Here is a 22,155-nt window from a genome sequence, read left to right on the forward strand (position 1 = left end):
GAGATTTATAATTACTGTGTAGTTTACAACAGTCCTGCTTACAAGGCATCCTCCTTTCTCAACTAAAGCTGGGATCTCTTTAGATATTATTATTTACTGGCTTCCCTTGCATCTGGCACCCAGTGCTGGACATATATATAAAACTATAATCTGGCCTCAGATGATAACAGAACAAAAGCAAGGAAAGCATAATTGGCATTACTATATTACATACAGCATGTAATTTGAATTAGATAACTTATATAGCTTATCTTTAAATTAGTTGAAATTTGCTGAGCAAAACAGAAAAATATCTGTTAGTAAAAATATTAAATAGTAAATGAAACCCACAGATAAATAGAGCTAAAGAGTTGTGAAGATGTGGTCTTTCCAAAATTTCCATGATATCTCTGAGGCAGTATAATAAGAGCAAAATAACGTCAGTGATTCCTAGAGTAACTAGAAGAACTGTCAACCCCATTGGCCTAGATTACACTTGAGCTCTTCCACTGGTTTACTACTTGCCTGCTGGTAAATTGTCTAACACTTTCCTTCAGTCTTTCCATTTGTAAAAAGGCGATAATTGCCACTAACTAACTGCACAGTATGTCTTGGCAAATTAATTAAGACAAACGGTCTGAACCTACTGGTGAGAGAGAGTAAACTAGTCTCTTTCTTGAGGGGGAGGGGGGCAAATAGGACAAAGTTTAATTCCTGAGAAGATACATATTTATAAAATGTACCTTCTTGACTTGAACAGATTAAAGTAACATCAAAGAGTAATAAGAGTTTTTATTTTCAAAGTACTTTGATTAAACATATTTATTATTAAAATCAATAGTAGCCAATATTTGTGGCTGGATTTAGGTACCAAAAAAACCCCAGAAGATTCAGTAATAAACATTCCTAAAACCTGAATATTCACATAATTTTTACGACTGTCAAATTAATATTTTTAACTCTCTTACTACCTCTGATTTTCAGTATAACATATATGAGAATTGCAGGATTAATTATAATTTTCAAAACCCATGACCTTTGGTTTATTTACTACCACAGAATAAATTTACCATGCATTTTCAGTTGCGTTGGTAAAAGTTTTTACTACAGATACACAGGTCCTTATAGTTTTCCCATAATAACTATCAAAGATTTTCATCATTAGTGGGCATAATTACAACAAGCTGGAGTCAGCTAACTACTCTGAAAAATAATATGCCTATATAAAACAGGTCATCTATTGGCATTTAAGGGAAAGACCATTTACTTCATCTGAATGAGCTCTTCATTGCCCAACGACTGTTGAAATTGTCTTGACTCATCATGGAATTGAAATCAAAAATGTATGTCTAGTTATGGTGCTAGAGAATGGCAGAAAATTTAGCCCAGGAAACTTAATTTAAGATACTATCAAAATTTTATGACAGTAAGGTTTCCATATATGTATATATAATTACTCTTTTTAAAATAATTTCAAGTGAAATGCATGCTTATTGCAGAAAACTTAGAAAACAGGGAAATACATACATATTTATTTCTATAGATAATCACTTTTAACATTTGAACATATATATCTTTTCATGTTTTTTTCTATAAACAAAGGTATACGCATACACAAAAATGCACATATATCAGGTTTATTTTTTAGAGTTTATACTGGAAATTTCTAGGCAAAATGAAGGGCTGATTCTCTCCCTCCTATTCATGAACAATATCTATGTGACTGAATAAAACGTGGCCACGTGCAGGTTCAAATATGAAGTGCAGTCTATTTACTAAGGAACACAATAGAGATAAAATGAAATTAAGTTTCCGAAAGTATTCATTAAAAGAGAGTGAGGCATTTACAACTTCAAATTTTAAATCATTTAAAAAACTATTTGCAAAATGACATGAGAGGGTTTTATGAATCTGGTAGCTCCACGTTTACATGTAAAATTAGCATAAACCATCTAATTCTACCAACTCGTAGGGTTATAAAGGCTAACTAAGATAATGATTATTAAAAGTTCTACACAAACTGGAGTCATAATTTTTATTAACACCCCATTGTCAAGATTCTACTTACTAATTTGTAATTGGTCTGGTTTCTGCATATGAACCTAAATGTGTGTAATTACAAGTGTTATTTTGTTCACAACAGTCATTGAAAATATTTGTCTCTGGTAAAATGGAAAAATTAACACTGTCATAAAAGACAAAAATACACCGGTACTGAATTCAGAGACTATCCAAATGATTATAAATGGTCTTCATTCCTTGAGACTACCAGTTGCTTAACTCCTCAATTTTCTATCACTCCGAAAAGGATTCCACTATACACTGCAATCATTCTCCAGCTAAGTGCTTCTCAAACTTTAATGTGCATATGAATTATCAGAGGACCTTGTCAAGATACAGAATACTTAGACCATCAGTCTTTTCCAGAACATATTAGTACTGCAAAATCTCAGACTCTACCCCAGACATATAAGTGATTGTAAGCCTATTAAAGTTTGAGAATCACTGCCTAATCATCCCATTTAATTCCCTTTCCTGTACGTGGCAAAACTCAGTTCCAGTCAATGTAACTGTCTTCATTTTACACAACTACAACTGACAACTAGGTACCGAGAAAGAAAAATCTCAACAAAATTTTCTCCAATCTCATGGATCCTTAACCTTGCCCAGCATTCCAGTTTCCTTGGATAGTTCTTTCATTTTCTTCAGAAGTTATTTCAACCTTCTCCCTTCTCCTCAAATCCCTAACCTGACCACTTTCCTTTCTTATTCTGAGCAGTTGACCTAGCCTCCTATGTCACAGCAGAAACAAAAGACATTATATGGGAACTTTCTTAACTTCCTGACATAAACTTACAAACGCTAACTTTACATAGTCTCTTTCTTCTGAATCTAAATTCCTCCATCTACATGGTTTATTCTGCACTCTTTATAGACTTTCTTCTTTTGCCCCCCTTAAATACTGGACTGCACCTCTTTTTTTTTCCTATTCAATCTTTTTTTTCCACCTTCTACACACTTACCCTGGGGGATATTATGCATTCCAATGGCTTCAATTATCACTAAAATGCTGAGTCTTAAAAATGTATCATCAGCTCAGCTGAGCTAAGGATCCAATCACTATTAAATATTTTAACACCTTAAACTCAACATATCTCATGCAGAACTCTGTCTTTCCCCAAAAATATATTAAAACTGTATTTTTGTTTCCCCTCTCTCAGTGAAATACACCACCATCCAACAAGTTCTCAAGACCAGGACTGGCTACCTAACTTGCAAGGCTGAGTGCAAAATGAAAAAGTGGGGTCCTTGTTCAAAAATTAAGAATTTCAAGATGACGACAATAACATTAAACCAATGGGCTGTCCCTTCTGGGTACAAGGCCCTGTGCAGCTGCACAGATTGCATGCCCATGAAGCTGGCCCTGTCAAAATAGAAACATGGCCAACATCTAATGAACCATCATGTCCCATATATTCTAGTCTGAAGGATCTCTCGAAGCCAATTATTATTTTTTTTTTCAACCTTGTTTGAAACTAGCCCACATGCTTTATACTAGACTACAAGCGCCATGAGGCCAGCTTCAGCATTACTTTTCCTCCTTTTACGACCACCAAGACCACTGTTCAGATCCGATGGGAAAGGGAACTGGAGGGGTCGAAGCCAATTATTTCCTTTCACCCTACCTTGACCACTCCCTGATTTAGGCTACTGATTCTCTTCCTAGACTACTGAAAAGTCACTCTTACCAACAGACCCTCACTGTCCATCCTCTCACTACAATCAGAGAATTCTAAAAGAGAAATCTCATTACGTCACTCCCTGCTCCCAGGATAAAATAAAAATTCCTTGCCATGGCATTCAAAGACTCTTATGATTAGGTCTTGGATTATCTCTTCAGCCTCACTTCTGCCACTCTCATCTTCCCCTCTATGTCCTAGCCACATTGAACTACAAATGCATCACGAGCTCTCTCCACTTTAGGCCTTTCCACATGATGCAACTCTCTTTCTGAAACATCCCATTTCTTCCTCACCCCATCACTTCTAGCCCTCTTACCAGGGTCATTCTAAGAAACTTCTCCTTTTTTCCCAAATCTAGTTTTACCGTTCTCTTTACTGTACCTCCTTCCCCTTGGAGTTCTCTGTACTTCTGCCATCACAGAATTTAGCAGACTTTATCATACTTCCCTGTTTGTAACCACCACTGAACTGTATGCCCCTTTAGAAGAGATTCTATCCACTTACTTGCTCTTGTATTCCCAGCACCTGGCATTGTGCATACTAATGCCCCAAATAAATATCTTTAGTTGGCAAAAAACCAAAAGTCAAAATGTTGAAAATATTTTATCAAAGGGAAAGTACAATTAGGAATCTCATAAAAATATGAACTTTCTGGCAACAGAACTGTCACACATATCTCATAAATTTGATGTTCAACTTTGTACATTACACATAGGTTATCATTTCGGGGGGAGTCATTATACTACATAAATACGGGGAAGGATCTTAGCTTTCCAAGAGCACAAGTAATTTTCAAAAAGAATACATTTATATTAGCTTACCAGATTAAGATATCAATGATATGATATTATAATGAATACATGTAGATGATCTATTACTATAAATCAACCACATTTAATAATGTATTTCAAGACCACAATGAAGACAATTGCCATGAGGAATTTTTCACGGCCTCCTACCTTAATCAAATATAAACTGAGGCAAACAAAAAAAGTAGAATAACAAATGATATTTATTAAATATTGTTTTAAGTTATTTCACATTTATTACTGATTTAATCCTCACAACTCTCTGGAGTAGGTACTATTGTTAATTCCTTTTTACAGGTGAAAAAAATAGAGTCACACAGATTCAATAATTTGCCTTAGGTCATACACACGGCAGGTGATGGAACTGCGATTCAAACTCATGGCTCAAGTCCATGCTCTTAACCATCATATATCAAGCTGTAGCAGTTTAGATCCAATCAACGAACAAATAAAAAATTTTAAATTGCCATGCAAAAATGGCTCCCTTAATGATACTTATTGATATGCTAAAAACAGATGCCAACAATGTCACAGTTAACAGTGTCTATAACGAAGTGATTTCTACTTCAACTCACAAATGTCATTGTTAATAAGATACCATGGAGTGCTTGTATGAAAAATAATACTGAACACCTCCACTCATGAAAAACTTTTCAGCTGCAAATATATATATTTTTGTCTTTCAAGTAAATTAAAACCTTGTAAACAAGAAGCAGATACTTCTTTGATTTGACTGGTACCTGCCACAGGGCAAGCTTAGATGGTAAATATCACTTACCACAGTATTATATACTCAGAAAATTTTCAGATCAATGATAAAGGAATACATTGGAACTGACTTTACTTTCAGTACATGGAATTAGGTCGATTACTCAACTTCCCACTCAACAGCCATCAACAGATTTTCTCAATGCCTTTAAATCCACCTCCCAAGGTAAGTAGCAACCCTATCAACCTGTTAGGATTCTTTAAAGGCCATCAAAAATCCCTGACTTCTGGGAAGAATATCCAAAGGAACAAAAGTAACATTCCTTGTAGAGTCATTTAGTATCTGTTAGATCATGGATAAGTTACTTAAGCTTACTAAGCCTGTCCCCTTATCCACAAAATAGTATGAAAAATACCTACCTTAACTGCTTTATAGTGCCGACTGAAATGGGACAGTATACACAAACTACTCAGCCTGGCACATAGAAAATGATTTTTAAAAAATTAGAAATACATATAAAGTAATGTGTGTTTATCCTTTCCTAACTATTCTGACTTTCCATAATCTTTGTGTTCTCTGAACTGTAACATTTACTATATTACACCGCTTAGCAACATGTATCAAAAGCCTCTAGCCTCCTTTTTCCCCAGGCATAAATTTTCACATAAATTCATTCATTCAACATTGGTGGGAGTGCTTTCTATACTAGACAGAAAGTCTGAGCTAAAAGACATAGGATGAAAAAAATATAGTTCGTACAAAGCATCAGTAGTGTTTCTGGTGAGGCTTGACTTTCTAAACATACTTTCAGGTTAAAGACGACAACAACAACAATTATTTACGCCTATCCCTGGATGAAGCCAGGCTTTAGGTTCAAAAGATTTTTCTTTTCTCCTCCATTCAGAAATTTTAAAATCCTATTGGTCTTTCACACTCTGAGAAATGAATTCTTTACATTTCTACAGAGTGGGAGACTAACTTAAATGCATACAATGCAAATTTGTTAACATAACACTTTCTATTTTCCCATAGTAATACTTAAACTGCCTTCTTTAACCTCTTGTTCTTATTCCAAGCAGAGTCATAAATTGAATAAAGTTCTAATTTGAAGGGATGGTTCAATTTTTGTTTTATGTTTTAGTAGTAGGATGAAGATAATATAAATATTTTGGAAATGGGGAATGTTCCTAGAATAAAGATGAAAAGCTTAAAGCTTCATCATGTTCATTTGGAGCTCATGAGTTCCATGCAGTTCTATCAGAAGTGCTATGCAGATGTTGACCAAGATTAGAAAAGACAGAAAGATACAGATGGTGATTTTACTCAGTATATATTATAGATTATATTGGCAAATGTGTATAGGCACAAGTGTATGAAGCAGATCATACGGTGTGGGTAAGAAGGGGAAAGGAAACTTGTTGGAGGGTCAATATTGAGCAATAGAAAGGCTAAATAAGAACCTCAGAGAAAATAAGATATTATGTGGACAATGAATGACAGGTGCTTCAATCTGCAGTCTTCCTGTTTCTAGCTTAACACTTGCTAGTCTACCCCTCTCCAAACAGACTAATCAATCCCAGCCAATTGAAAAATACAAAAAGGTTAGTCTCCAATTTTAAGTAATCAGAATATTCTATTTAGGTATTTGTCAAAAAACTGGAAAAGACCCTAAGAAGCTCAGTTCCTGACAATGGATGAGGACCATATATATGCAACCTCTGCAGATTCCTTGAGATGTCAGAAACTTCTGTGCAGAAGAGTGTAGAGGAAGGGGCATAGATATGACATGCACTACCCATCACACTGTGAAAGAAGAAGTAGATATTACCAAGTCCCCCACAGGAATACTTAGAGTTTCTGTACAATTCATTTATAGTGAAGACTATTGACAAATTGTTGATCTAATCTGCATAACAGGAGGAAATTTTTCAACATTAGCATTAAAAGAGAAAAATAAAAGAAGCGAAGGTATAACAACTTAAAATTTTAAGTGTTAAAGTCAGGTATTAGGGTCAGCCCCAGGGCTGAGTGGTTACGTTTGCGTGCTCCACTTTGGCGGCCCAGGGTTCACTGGTTTGGATCCTGGGCGCGGACCTACACACCGCTCATCAAGCCATGTTGTGATGGCATCCCACATAGAGGAACTAGAATGACTTGCAACTAGGATATACAACTATGTACTGGGGCTTTGGGAAGAAAAAAAAAAAAAGAAGAAGATTGGCAACAAATGTTAGCTCAGGGCCAAACTTCATAGCAAAAAAAGTATACCTTTTAAAAAAATAAACAAAGTCAGGAATTTATCCATGATATTCTAATCTTTTTTTTTTTCTGGAGAAAATAGTAATAAATTAATAGCTATTGTGTCTCAAGGGTTCATTTTGTAAAAGGTTCTAAGCCAAATGATTCATATGAGTTATTTCATGTAAACCTCCAACATTTGTGCAAAGGAGGTAGTTTTTCCATTTTCTAGATAAGCAAACAGTGCCTCATATCACACTGTAAAGCCCAAAATAGAATCCAAATCCAGTTTCAAATTTTTAAGGGAAAAATAGAAAAAGCAGCTATGCCATCCTGTATTATGTAAAAAGGGCTTATCATAATTGCTCTTGGTTTTTCAGCTGTTGGAAGATTAATGTTGGGAAAGGGCATCTAAAGAACTACCATTCTCCTAAAATAACAGCCACAAGAATGGAGTGAAGTTTATGGCAGACTATCAAAGTTAATATATCTATATAATAAGCTGTTTTAGGCTGATATTAAATCAACATACACATAGATTCCCTAGAAAAGTCATAATCTAAAAATGAAATTACTCATATATGTAATTTAAAAATTAAAATATATCTGCTTTATCTAAATGCTAACATCTATCTGACGCGATCTACGTTGAATATACTCATTTACATGACAAATGTTCAATAGGACTTAAGAGTGCCAAGAACCACTCTAGACTAGTCTATGGATGAAAGGTGATCTCTGCCCTTGTAACTACAAAGGATGCATGCATGCATATATAGATGCATGCATATATAAATTCATTCTTTCACCCTTACATGTCATAAATGAGTAACTCTATATAACAGGAATTTTCTGTATGCTACTCAGTGCTAGTCAGTATCTAAACGTTATTAAAAACTTTATAATAATGAAGATACTTACTGCTAAACAGGCAACCTCTCTTGTCACATTCTGCACAAACATATAACCTATATTCACTGTCTAGTCTCCCAACTGCATCTATATAACACTAAATAAAGGAGAAGAATCCAAGAAGTTTTGGATAATGGGAGGAGACAAAACATCTATTCATTCAAATAGTCTGCCTAAAGTTCAAAGGACAATACTGCTGAATCTTCAAATACATTTCTCTCCTTTTTAGGAAAGGCTATGTTTGCTACAAAGAAAGCATCAAGTTATTATACCATGTTATTAAGTTCCTAATGTCCAACTTTCACATATGATGGGATAAGTGGGGTTCACATGTTAAATACAGGACCTGTATTATTCATTCTTACTCCTACTTCTAACTTCAGACTAGATTTATATGACTTGGGACAAAATTTGACGTTTTTCTTTGTGAAACTATTTTGAATTATTTTCCAAAAGAAGAAAAAATACAGAGGACCAAAAACACACATAAAATTCATAGGATCAAAGGTAATTTTCAATAATTATTCTCAAAATTGAAATCTCAAGTTTGCATTTATGCTAAATGATTAAATCTGGAATATCTTTTTTTTTTTTTTTGAGGAAAATTAGCCGTGAGCTAACATCTGCCACCAATCCTCCTTTTTTTACGGAGGAAGATTGGCCTGAGCTAACATCTGTGCCCACCTTCCACTATTTTTTTTTTTTTTAAAGATTTCATTTTTTCCTTTTTCTCCCCAAAGCCCCCCAGTACACAGTTGTATATTCTTTGTTGTGGGTCCTTCTAGTTGTGGCATGTGGGACGCTGCCTCAGCGTGGTCTGATGAGCAGTGCCATGTCCGCGCCCAGGATTCGAACCAACGAAACACTGGGCTGCCTGCAGCGGAGCCCGCGAACTTAACCACTCGGCCACAGGGCCAGCCCCGCACCTTCCACTATTTTATATGTGGGATGCCTACCACAGGGTGGCTTGACGAGCGGTGCTAGGTCCATGCCTGGGATCAGAAGCCCTGAACCCCAGGCTGCTGGAGTGGAGCACGCGAATTTAACCACTATGCCAATGGGCCAGCCCCAAGAATATCTTTTCATGCGTGCCAATTCAATTGAAAATTGAAAAAAGATCAGAAATTATCTTTCCCAACTTCCTAATCAATACAGCAGACATTTAGCATAATTAACCCTTCTTTAAAACACCTAGAATAACAGGCAGCTCAATGCCTCCCAGAACAAGCAAGTATATTGGTGAACAATTTCAATTCACTGGAAAATTATTCCATTTGTTTTGCTAGAATCTCTTTTTAATGCTGTCTCTTCTACAGAATGGACTTTTAAATATATGAAGGCAATAACTGTATCTGCACATAGTCTTCTATCCTCCAGAGTAAAAACATGCTCTGGTCCATATCTGCTTTGTCTAAAATTACTTACAAACCATGAAATCCCAAAATTGTATATTATATTCTAGATGTGATATGACCAGGACAGAGCACCAAGAAACTATTAATTTAAGCAATCTGGATGCTATAACTAATGCAATCTAAAATGACATGAGAATTTTTTTAGTAGGCTCATGAAAATGTTAACATACTAAATGTGAGCTCAAATTTCCATGTACCACCAAATAAATAAAATATTTTTCATTCTATGTGTTTACTTTGGTGAACTTAAATGTAAAAGTTCAGATTTATTTTCAGTAAACTTCATATTAGGGGAAGAATGTTGCTAGTAATGTTAGGATTATTCTTCATACTACCATGAATATCAAGATTAATATCTTATTAAGGTTTATAAAACAGGATATACATTTAGAGCAATGTGATAATCAGCAATCCACTTTAAAAATGAGAAAGTATCCAAAGGACTAATTTTAACAGATTAAAATAAGAATGAAATTTAATGCTCCATTTTTTAATTTAGAGATTTATAACGCCTCTGGCATTGCAAGAAAAAAACAGCTTAAAAAAACAAACCCATCCTCTGAGGAAGGTGTTATGACACAGAAAAGGTGTGGAGCTCTGATTCAGTAAATGAGCCCAAACCATCACCTTATATCAATCATGTAGTAGACCATTTGCATTATTTCCATTGTGACGGAAGACTGTAAGTAAAAGAGGGAAATCCGAATTTTAAGTACCAAATTCATTAAAACATGTAACTGCAACACTTCCAATCGCTGAAACTGGAAGCAAATTCTATTTTAAAAATAATAATAATATGAGTGGTTGACAAAAGACGGATTTCCTCACTTAGTCATCCTCCTGTATTAACAGCTTAATTTCCTACCTGTCATTTACTCAACTAAATGCTAGATGTTCTGTGAACAAGTTGGTTTACTTTGTTAACAGAGACTAAAGGGAAAAAAAGAAATATAGTATGGTATTTCTTTTCCTAAAACAATTACCAAAACGTTAGCCTTCATGAGCTATGCCAAAGAAAAGGGTAAATTCCATGATTCAGCAATGACCTGTCAGCTGATTTTGATTATTTGTCTATTCCTGTGGGATTTTTGATGCCCTGAACAATCCACCTGTGATTTACCACAGCATTCTAGAGAGTAGTCAACACAGGGCTAACAGAGTGGGGCTATTATTTGGACACACAAATCTGACATCTTGATGGCAATGAACAGGACAAATTATCTTGTTTCATGCTTGGTATGTCTTGACAAGAAGGGATAATTGAGTTCTACAACTTTCGCCCTATCTCTACTGGCTATCTTTTTGCGGGCAGAGTATTTTATTTTATTTATTATTATTATTTTTTTTTATTGCAGTAACATTGGTTCATAACATTATATAAATTTCCGGTGTACATCATTATATTTCCCTCTAAATTTGAACCTATTCAACTCTAGTACCCTAGGAAACATGTGAATCTTACTTTTGTTATTATTATTCATTAATTGTCTAAAATATAGCTCCCACTCTGTGGGTTACAGATTCTGGTACTTGGAGATCCTATATGAATACCAAGTATTTACCTAAAAAAAAAAAAAAACAAATAATATACTTTGCACATATACATGATATTATTTTTCAAATATATGTATATGCTGTTGTAATTAGAAAAACAGAAAATCATTTAAAAGTGTTACGCAATTCTCAGTAGTATTTTTTCCATAAAGTAACTTGTCAATTACATTGAGAAAATTTAACTGCAATTATGTAGGAAATCACAAATTGTTTGAATGCCAAAAACTAGTTTCACAAACTCAAGAAAGTTAAAAATTGCTGGAATACATTTTTTTTTTTGAGGAAGATTAGCCTTGAGCTAACATCTGCCACCAATCCTCCTCTTTTTGCTAAGGAAGACTGGCCCTGAGCTAACATCCGTGCCAATCTTCCTCTATTTTTTTAATATGTGGGATGCCTGCCACAGCATGGCTTGACAAGTGGTACGTGGGTCCACACCCAGGATCCGAACCGGTGAACCCTGGGCCGCCAAAGTGGAATGTACGAACTTAACTGCCATGTCACCAGGCTGGCCCCTGGAATAAATTTTTAACGAGCTATTATAAGAGTATCAAGGATGCCTGAAGAAGAAGGAAAAAAAGCACATTTTACAACGAAATTAGAACACCCAAAGAAATGAGAATAAGTAAACTTAGAAGCCATACACTTAGAAGAGTAAGAGATTTCTCATAAACATTGCTATTGTCTAAAGTAAAATACAGGCAGTAGCACTGTAGTCAAATGTGCCAACCCTAAAGCCAGGCTGCCAGAGTACAAACCCCAGCTCTGCTACTTATTAGGTGTGTGACCCTGGGCAAATAAATTAAAAATTAATATAGCTTTCTCACCTATATCAGTAGTCTCTTATTGAATTTAAAAAACAATCCCAAGAAAAGAGGCACAGATATAGAGTTATTAAGCACATACTTGCACATTACAGGCTGAAAGTAGTACAGAACAAAACAAATGATTATAGGGTGAATAACAAGCAATACAGAAAAGATTAAGTGGAGAAGAGGAAGCTAAAGAGCAACTTAAAGATTGCCTTCTGTGGCATACAACTGTCATCCAATATCTACTCTCCCTATCTTCTTGACCTAGATGGTTAGAAAGTGCTACACTTCACTTTAAGTGATAAAATATTAACTATAAGTAGACTCTGAAAAGTTAGGTGTGAATATTGTAATCACTAAAGCAACTAATTAAGAAAAAAAGAAATACAATAAAAAGGCAATAGATGAATTAAAATGGAGAACTAAAATATATTTCAATAATTCAAAAGAAGGCATAAAAAAGAAAATAGAAGAAAGATAAACAGAAGGACAAACGGAAAAGGAATTAAATCACAGAACTAAACCCATACATACTGACAATTATACCAAATGTAAATGGTATAAATACACCAATTAAAAAATCCAAGATTCTCAGGTTGTGTAACAAACAAGACCCATCAAAGGTGATCAACATACAAAAATCAATCATTTTTCTAAATATTAATAATAATCAGAAATCAAAATTAAAATAAATACCATATATAGTACCTCAAAGAAGAAGAATTAGTTAGGTATGAACTTAACAAAATATGTGCACGATCTCTGTGCTGCAAACTATAATAAACTGCAATAAAAGAACATCTAAATAAATGGATAGACAATGTTCACAACTGGAGATTCAATGTTGTTAAGTTATACATTCTTCCCACATTATCATATAGATTTAAAAACATACCCAACAAAATCTTAGCTGGATTTTTCAAAACTATCAACAACCTAAGTCTATACTTTATATGGAAAGCTAAAACAAATTTTGAAAATGAAGAACAAAGTTGGAAGATGCACATTACCTGGTTTTAGGTCCTCCTATAAAGCTATGATCATCAAGACAGTGTGGTTTGGTGAAAGAACAAACAGAAATTACCCACACAAATACAGTCAATAGATTTTTGACAGAGGTGTACAGGCAATCCAGTGGAGAAAGGAGAGTCTTTTCGACAAAGGGTACCGGAGCAATTTTGCATCCACATGCAAAAATGGACCCATACTTATAACTCATGCTAGATATAAATATTAACTCAAAAAAGGATTATAGATCTGTGTGAAATGTAAAACTATAAAACGTTTACAAAAAAAACCCAGGAATCTCTTCAACAAATGGTGTTGGGAAAACTAGATATCATGTGCAAAAGAATGAAGTTGGATCCTTACTTTATATAATACACAAAAATTAACTCAAAATGGATCAAAGACCTAAACATAAGGCCCAAACTATAAAACTCTTAGGAGAAAACAAAACGAGAAGGCTTTACGACACTGGATTTGGCAAGGATTTCCTGGAATGACACCAAAAGCACAGTAAATAAATAAAAATAGACAACTTGGACTATATCAAAATTAAAAACTTCCATGAATCAAAGGATAAAATCAACAGAGTGAAAGGACAACCTACAGAATGAGAGAAAATATTTGCAAATCATATATCTCATAAGGGTTTAATACACAGAATATACAAAGAACTCCTATAACTCAACAACAAAAAATCAAACAACCCAATTAAAAAATGGGCAAAGGACTTGAATATATATTTCTCCAGAGATAATACACAGAAGGCCAAAAAGCACATGAAAAGATGCTCAACATTCTTAATCATTAGAGAAATGCAAATCAAAACCACAATTAGGTATCACCCCACACCCATTAGGATGGCTACTATTACAAAAACTAAAAAGAAAATAACAAGCATTAGCAAGGATGTGGAGAAAGTGGAACTCTTATGCACTGTTGGTGGGAATGTAAAATGGTGCAGGCACTATGGAAAACAGTATGGCAGTTCCTCAAAAAACTAAAAATAGAATTATCATATGATCCAGCAATTCTACGTCTGGGCATATAGCCAAAATAATTAAAAGCAGGATCTCAAAGAAATATTTGAACACTCATGTTCATAGCAGCACTATTCACAATAACCAAGAGGCAGAAGCAAATGAAAAAGCAAAATGTGGTGTATCTATATAACAGAATATTACTCAGCCTTAAAAAGGAAAGAAATTCTGATACATGCTACAACATGGATGAACCTTGAGGACATCATACTGAGTGAAATAAGCCAGTCACAAAAAGACACATATTTCCACTCATATAAGATATCTAGAGTAGTCAGATTCATAGAAACAGAAAGTAGAATGCTGGTTGTCAGCAGCTAGGTAGAGGGAGCAATGGAGAGTTGCTGTTTAACGGGTATAGCGTTTCAGTTTTGCAAGATGGAGATTAGTTGCACAACAATGTAAATGTACTTAACACTACTAAACTGTACACTTAGAAATGGTTAAGATAGTAAATTTTATGTTATGTGTTTTTTTACCACAATAAAAATTTTAAAAATTATTCACGACCAAAGAATAGATCAAAAAAAACAAAAGAGGAAATTGGACTTCTTCAAGATTAAAAACTTTTGCTCTGTGAAATACACTGTTATGAGAAAGAAAAGACAAGCTATAGACTAGAAGATATTTGCAATATCCCTGATAAAGGATTTTTAATCAGAATATAAAGAATAAAAGCAAGAAAATAAACAACTCAATTAAAAAGTAAAAACTGCACAAAAAAATTTAAAACACTTCTCCAAAGAAAAAATTCTAATGACAAAAGAGTGCATGAAAAGATCAATATCATTAGTCATTAGAGAAACACAAACTAAAACCACAATAACACTACACACCTATTAGGACTGTTAAAATTTAAAAAGACAAAACAAACAAAACAAAATTGAAAATACCAAGCACTAGTAACAGTGCAGAGCACCTGGACCTCATATTGCTGGTGAGGACGCAACTAAGTTTTGACAATCTGGAAATGAATAGGCAGTCTCTTATAAAGTTAAGTATACAATTAGTTACCCTACGACTCAGTAGTGCCCTGACTATCATATGACTCCACGCCTAGTTAATCGTCCTAGAATATGAAAACTTATGTTCAAACAAAAAACTGTCCAGGAATGTTCATAATAACATTATTCACAGCAAAAACCAGAAACAATCTAAAATGTCCTTCAACAACGTATGTATAAACAAACTGTAGTACATCCTTACCCAGCAATAAAAAAGGAACAAAGTAGGGATACTCACAACACAGATAAATCTCAAAAACTGGTTAAGTGAAAGAAGTCATACTTAGGTTACATATTGCATTATTCCATTTATATGACATTTGGGAAATGGTAACTATAGGGACAGATCAGTAGTTGCCAGGGGTTAGTGGTGAAAAGAGGGTTTGACTATAAAGAGGCAGAATGAAGGAATTTTTGGGAGCGAATAAATTGTTTTGCATTGTGATTGTGATGGTGCTTACACAATTCTGAGTATTTCACAAAAATTAAAGAACTGCACACCAGTTACTAGCTCTGTGACCTTGGTCAAGTTTCTTAACCTGTCTATGTCTCAGTTTCTCATCTGTAGGATCAGGTATTGAAATAGTATTTATCTCATAAAGTAGTAAAGAAGATGTAATGATTAAAACACCTAGAGCAAAACTTAGATTTAGGATATGCTGAACTTGAAATGCTTCTGAGATATATAAGTAGGTAGTTCAATGAAGAGGTCAGAGCAAAAGCGAGCTGAATCAAGTGCAATGGCATGATACTTGAAGCCACGGATGTAGATGAGATTGCCCACGGACAGAGAAGAAGAGAGGTCCTAGCACCCAGCACTGATGAACTGTAACATTTTATGCCTAGTCAGAAGAGAATAAATATGGAAAGGAGTCAAGAGAGGACAGAGAAATACCAGAAAAACTAGGAGATTATTTTGTCATGTAAAACAAAAGAAGTGAGTGTTTCAACAAGAAAGGAGTGGACAATGATAGTGAATGTAGTTAACAGATAATGGCTGAGACTGTTAATTTTCTCTTTTTACTTTGGTAACAAACCCAGTGAATTCAAGCTGTGCACCCAGCCACTCAAAATACAGAATATATTTATTTTGCAGCCTCTCTTTTTTTGTTTACTTATTTATTTATTTTAAAATTTTTATTGAGTTAATGATAGGTTAAAATCTTGTGAAATTTCAGTTGTACGTCATTGTTTGTCAGTCGTGTTGTAGGTGCGCCCCTTCACCCTTTGTGACCACCCCCTACCCCACCTTTCCCCCGGTAGCCACTAATCTGTTCTCTTTGTCTTGCAGCCTGTCTTATAGCTGAATATGGTCATGTAGCTAAGATAAGCCAATGGGATGGAAAGGATACATGCAATTTATGGGTTATATCCTTAAAATGAAGGAGTGAGCTCTCAATTACCTCATCTCTTCATTCCTGTTCACCTGAACGAGAACTCAAATGATGTAACAGAGAATTTTTTCTTACCACATGGCCTAAGGAAAGGTACAGCAGCAAGATAGAGAGAATCTGAGTTTCTGACACCATGGAACCACCATATCAGCTAGTAGCTCTGTTGTCTTAAATTACTCCCTTTAAATGACTCTTAATTGAAGATGCAGTAGCCTCACTATTTCAGATCATAAAAAGCATATGATACCTCTGTACAATTTGGAAGTGATGAACAAGCATTTTAAACCTTGTATTTGGAAATTCTTATAGGTGATTCTCTGTTTTACTGGGGTTTAGAGAGAGTGAGGGCTGAAGCAGAGAATCAATGCAAGTAATTAGGTTACTACCCATGTTAATGATGGGAGAAGGAAGAAAAAGAACCACTGATCTAGAAATTAGACATAGGTCTAGTCTATGATGCCTGCTTTGGCAATTACTTAAAGGTTTAACCAACTGCTTTTTTCAGTCACTGAAAAGAAACTTCAACACAATTTTAATTGAATTCTTAGCTATAATAATTAAGTATAAGAAAATCCAGTCATTAGAATATTCAAGATTAAAGTTACACAACTGATTTTTATATATTTCACTGACTTACATTAAATAATAAAATAACATAAAAACTCCAAATCTAACTTTTTAAGAAATATTATCCGTGTTCTAAAAACAACCTCCCCAAATTATATTGTTACTGGAAATTTCAGAAGGGAGTAGGAAACCCTGCATCTTTTAAGCCTGCAGAGAATTTTGAAAAGACTGATTCAAATATTAAAAAAAGTTTTAAGCTAAGAGAACAAAAAGTAATAATTATTTATTAAATCTGTTCCTTATGTTTGCCCTCCGACATTTCCACCAACAATTTCCAGCCAACTACCAAGAAGATGCTTCTTCCTCAGACACAATGGATTTTTTTCCAACGAAATGTATCTCTGAACGAAATACATGCAAAGTCAATAAACGGAAGGAAAAGCAAATACAGAGTTGTCATTTTTAAATTATATTCTTAAAAGGTGCAGGGCTATCATTTGTGGAACACAAAGAGATTTCCTTCTCTAACAGCATTCCAGGACATCACTCTTTCCTGCCTACCAGTAGACAAGATTATACTTGTCTGGAATGTCAGTGAAGTATTTATACAAAGGCAGTTTTTCAGAATCTTCTTATTGTGAACACAAAACAGGAAATACAGTAATACCATCAGTATATGTTAAACACTGTTTAGTATACACTGTGTTTCTCGCTTAATAAGTACTAGGTTAACCTCCAAGAGGAGGAGTTGAAAATGAGCACAACTATAAACACACACCACCAGTTGTTTGCAGCCGGCCAGAGAAAGGGTTCAGGAAGAAAAACTCAATAAAACTTTAAGAATTTGCCAAACTACGTTTTAGTTAGTGTTATACTACAGCTTCTAATAAAAATTCATTTTTTTCAATTTCACAGGGGAAAATAAAAGTATTCCATAAAAGTTAATATTTTATTGAATGAAAAATAGCCTTATTATTAGTTAATTTAATTGAAACACAGATTCTGAGGCAGGGAAAACAAATTTCTATGTAAAGTGGTCATCCATCAAAAACATCAAATAATAAAAGCATTTCACGTTCTAAAAAACATTTAAAAAATTACTTTCACTTAAAAAAACTTATTTACCATCCAAGGATTAAAAAAATTTAAATTCTATAAACCTACCTACTGAAGAGTTTTGAAATTTATTTACAAAGAGATTACTAAGTGCAGCTGGTATCCCAAGTAGAATAACTTTTACCAGAGATAAATTTCAATTTTATATAAGCTAGCAGAATGAACCTTGGTTTGACTGCCCCCTGCTGATGTGAAATTTTTAAAACTACAAAAGTTGAGAACACCGTGATGTTACCATTTTTAAAAACTGTTTCTACGTTACTCAAGAAATTGGTTTCAATTTCTTGTGAAGACTAACGAAATTGAAATATTTAACCTCTGTCTTATTTTCACTCAATGGGCAAATATTTGTGGGATATCTATTACCTGACAGTTATCAAAAACACGATTTCATCTCTCTGACTTCAAAATACTTGCAAGTTATTAGATGGATAGGAAAGAATCTGAAAAAGAATAAACTATTAGAGAAAATCAAGAACTAAACTAAGTGGTACTGAAGAGAAGCAAGCTACAGAAAAGAGACTGGTAGAGCCAAATTAGTTTAAAAAGAAACTTAATGGAAAAAGTTGTTAAGACTGAGATAGCTGATGAAAAGTAATGCAGATGGTGCTAGACAAATGGGGAAGAGACAAAATAAGCAAAAGCCCGGAGGAAATAATGAACAGAGCTTGTACAGAACATATGACACCAGAAGGCTTAACTGCCAGGATAAATTGCCCAACTTTGCAAACTAAAAAAGTCAGAATGAAGAGCTGGACTTGAGGTAAACAACAGGGAGCCACTGTAGGTTCCCCAGCAGTGTAATAACCTGGTAAAGCAGTCTAATAACCTAGTAAAGACATTCCTTTCGGAAGAGTACTATGAAACAGAACAAAGAACAATTTCCATGGAGAAAGAAGAGACTGGAGGCAGAGAAACCGGTTAAGCAACAACTACAGTGATCCAGGGAAAGAAATGAACCAGAATAGAAGCAATGTGAATGGAAAAGAAAAAAGAAACTGAGATACATTTTAAGTTACAAAACAAACCTGGGTACCTGATTAAATTCAGATTTTTGTCCAATTCTTATGTCATTTTAAATGACTGTTAAATTCAACTGAAAATAAAAAAGGAGTGGTGAACAAAGAGTTAACAGAAGAGGAAAATTGCAGCATCATTGGAGCTAATGGAATACAGAGTTTCAAGAAGATGTGGTAGTCAGCAGATCAAATTCGTGGAACAATTTCAAGAAAAATAAGAACACTAAAGAAGCCATGAAGTTTTGTTCAATAGTCACTGGTGACCTTCACAACTCACTTTTAGTAAAGTTGTACAGTCAAGAGGAACTAGAAAGCTGAAAATTTAAAAAATTGACATGAGACATAGAAACTTAGTGGTGTGATTCTCCGTAAGGAGAACACGTCTGTCTCTGAGTTGAGGAAAGGAGGAACACGTAAATAACTGGGCAGAGCCATGTTTAGTTAAAGATGGGGATACATGAGGAAGTTCATGGCAAACGGTCTCAATTATCTCCATAAATCAGTTTCTGAGCTCATTTCTGAAGAAAAATGATAGACTGATAGTCAGAAAAAAAACTTGGAAAATATTTGATATCACTTTTCTACTCAGGAATCCAGTTTCTACTGGAGATATCCCAAGGGATAGCTTCCTCTAGCCAAGACTTCTCATTTTTCTATACCTGTCTAGAAAAATCTGTGTGCTATTTCACAAAAAGTTCAAAGCTGACCCACTGATGACACTGCTTCCTATATATATAAGTATAGTCTTTCCAAACATGGTTTATGTGAAGACATCTGGATTGGAGCAAGCAATTCAAGAGTAGACCATATTCAAATGCCATAGGTAAAAATGATAATGGTAAGACCTGATGGAAAGCAATGTGTCTCCTAAGATAAAATAGTGGTCTTGTTTTAGAATCACAAAACAAAACCATGGAAAATCACACATTCTGAATTTTCTGTTACGTTTTCTTTGCAAAGGAATTTGTTAAAAGAAGTATAATCTTGAAGTTAGGTTTGAATTAATTCATTTGCTTATAGAGCAAATTATCTGTAATGCTTCTGGCCCAAGTTCACTATCTTGTATTATTTAATGTCAGTTTTAAAAAATGAACATTGTAATAATGAAGTTTCCTCTAAAAACTCACATTTACAAAATGATGAAATAAACAGAATGTGCAGAGGTCCAATAAGAACATACTATGCTTATTAGAGAGTACACCAGTTGTTTTGAGGTGAGGCCTTATTCTTCTTAGCGACTGAATATTCTGAATATTATAATAAAATTGATTTGAGCTGTTAACTTTAATATTTCCTATAAAAGATTAAAAATCATCAAGAACTCCTAAGTATTTGTAGAATGAATAAAAGTGCTACACCTATTACATGTCTATACAACAGCCCAAACTAAGTTCTCTCTAAAGATAAACAGGCAGAGATCTGATACCTTTTTCCTTTTAAATTGAAAAAGATTACATAAGTTATTAAATAAAATTTTAGAAAAAGAAAACAGAATTAATCATTGTTTTCTTCTTTGAATATTATTCTATAATCTTTAAATACATGAACACAGTTTATAGCAATAGTTATATTTTAGATATTTTAAACATCTTTTGTAATTAAAAATGTTAGTTTTCCATTTTCAAACTCAAGTAGAATAGATTTTTTTCCAGACAACTGTCTTTTGAAAAACAAAAGTTCCTCTGACAAGAGCTTTCCCTGCAAAAAATATAATGAAAAAATAGAGGTCGATTTTCAGAAAGTAAAATATATATAATAAAACAATAGGAATGACAATTTTGAACTGAGGAACGAAAGCAGGTTTTAACTTACACTATGTAGAACACGTCGGGATGAAGAACAGAAGTAAATTTCAAAAGACAACCCACAAGTGAATATGCTAACAAATGTGTACTCAGAAAAACATGACATGGCCAAAAGAAAAGCTTCATACTCTATTCATTAAAGTAGATTAATATAAACACAGAGAGAGTCTTATGTATAGAAAGAACAGTTTATCAGTACAACGTCAAAAACCTTTCTCTCTGGTATTTTCCTTCATTAGTTATTACTGCATTTGACATCAAAAGTAGCAGTATTATGTCCAGAGAAACACAGTTAAACCAAGTAAGTTTATCTCAGAGCATCTAGCTTTTTCCCATCAGCATATCCTGAGGAAATATTTACCTGATTATCTAAATATCACCGTAGACACTAACACATTTAAGTTTTGAATTTATAGATGGGAAGTAGAGGTGATGTGGAAATAAGTGAGGCAACAAAACAGTAACAAACAAACAAACAAAAACAAGTAGGCAATTGGGAGAGCACAATGTGCCCTGGATCAGGAATGAAAGATATGGGGTGAAGGTATCTCCGAAAGTGACAAAGCTAGTTTAAATAAAAAATCAAATTTGCCCCTTACAAAATTTTGTAAACAATCATCAGCCTTGAATATACTCATCTTTTAAGAACTTAAAAGAAAAAAAAAAAAAGTTCATTGTACTCCAAGGGGACATAAAAAGGCCTGTGGAATTTGACTCAATTAAAACAGTCAATTTGGACAAAAAGGTTATAGAATAAAATATCTTAAATTTGACAGCAATAACAATCCTCACGAACCAAGACTCAGTCTTGCCTGAGGGCCCTGTATAGACCACGCATATTATGACAGCACACCCAATAAGAAAAGTAATTCATGTATATATAATCTGAGGGGATGGTTAATTAATACTAATTAAGTTTTACTGGTAAACACTAATGGATAAAATGATGTCACCAGCACACTAAAGTTCTTTCTTCATTATTAGCCCTTAATTATTACTGTTTTTTCTTAGAATTTCTCTGAGAAGTTATTTGA

At 34.1% G+C, this 22,155-nt stretch overlaps 1 protein-coding gene and 1 non-coding gene across 10 annotated transcripts in view; both read right to left on the minus strand.

Annotated features, from left to right (window-relative positions):
- Positions 1–22,155, minus strand: part of AFG2A (AFG2 AAA ATPase homolog A) — a 309,252-nt gene that overhangs the window by 161,792 nt on the left and 125,305 nt on the right. The window lies entirely within an intron of this gene.
- Positions 3,504–3,636, minus strand: LOC111772608 (small nucleolar RNA SNORA61). Its single transcript, XR_002806615.1, has one exon. It is a non-coding gene; the product is annotated as a small nucleolar RNA SNORA61 (small nucleolar RNA).

This window comes from Equus caballus, chromosome 2, assembly GCF_041296265.1.
Source record: "Equus caballus isolate H_3958 breed thoroughbred chromosome 2, TB-T2T, whole genome shotgun sequence".
Classification (NCBI taxonomy): Eukaryota; Metazoa; Chordata; class Mammalia; order Perissodactyla; family Equidae; genus Equus; species Equus caballus.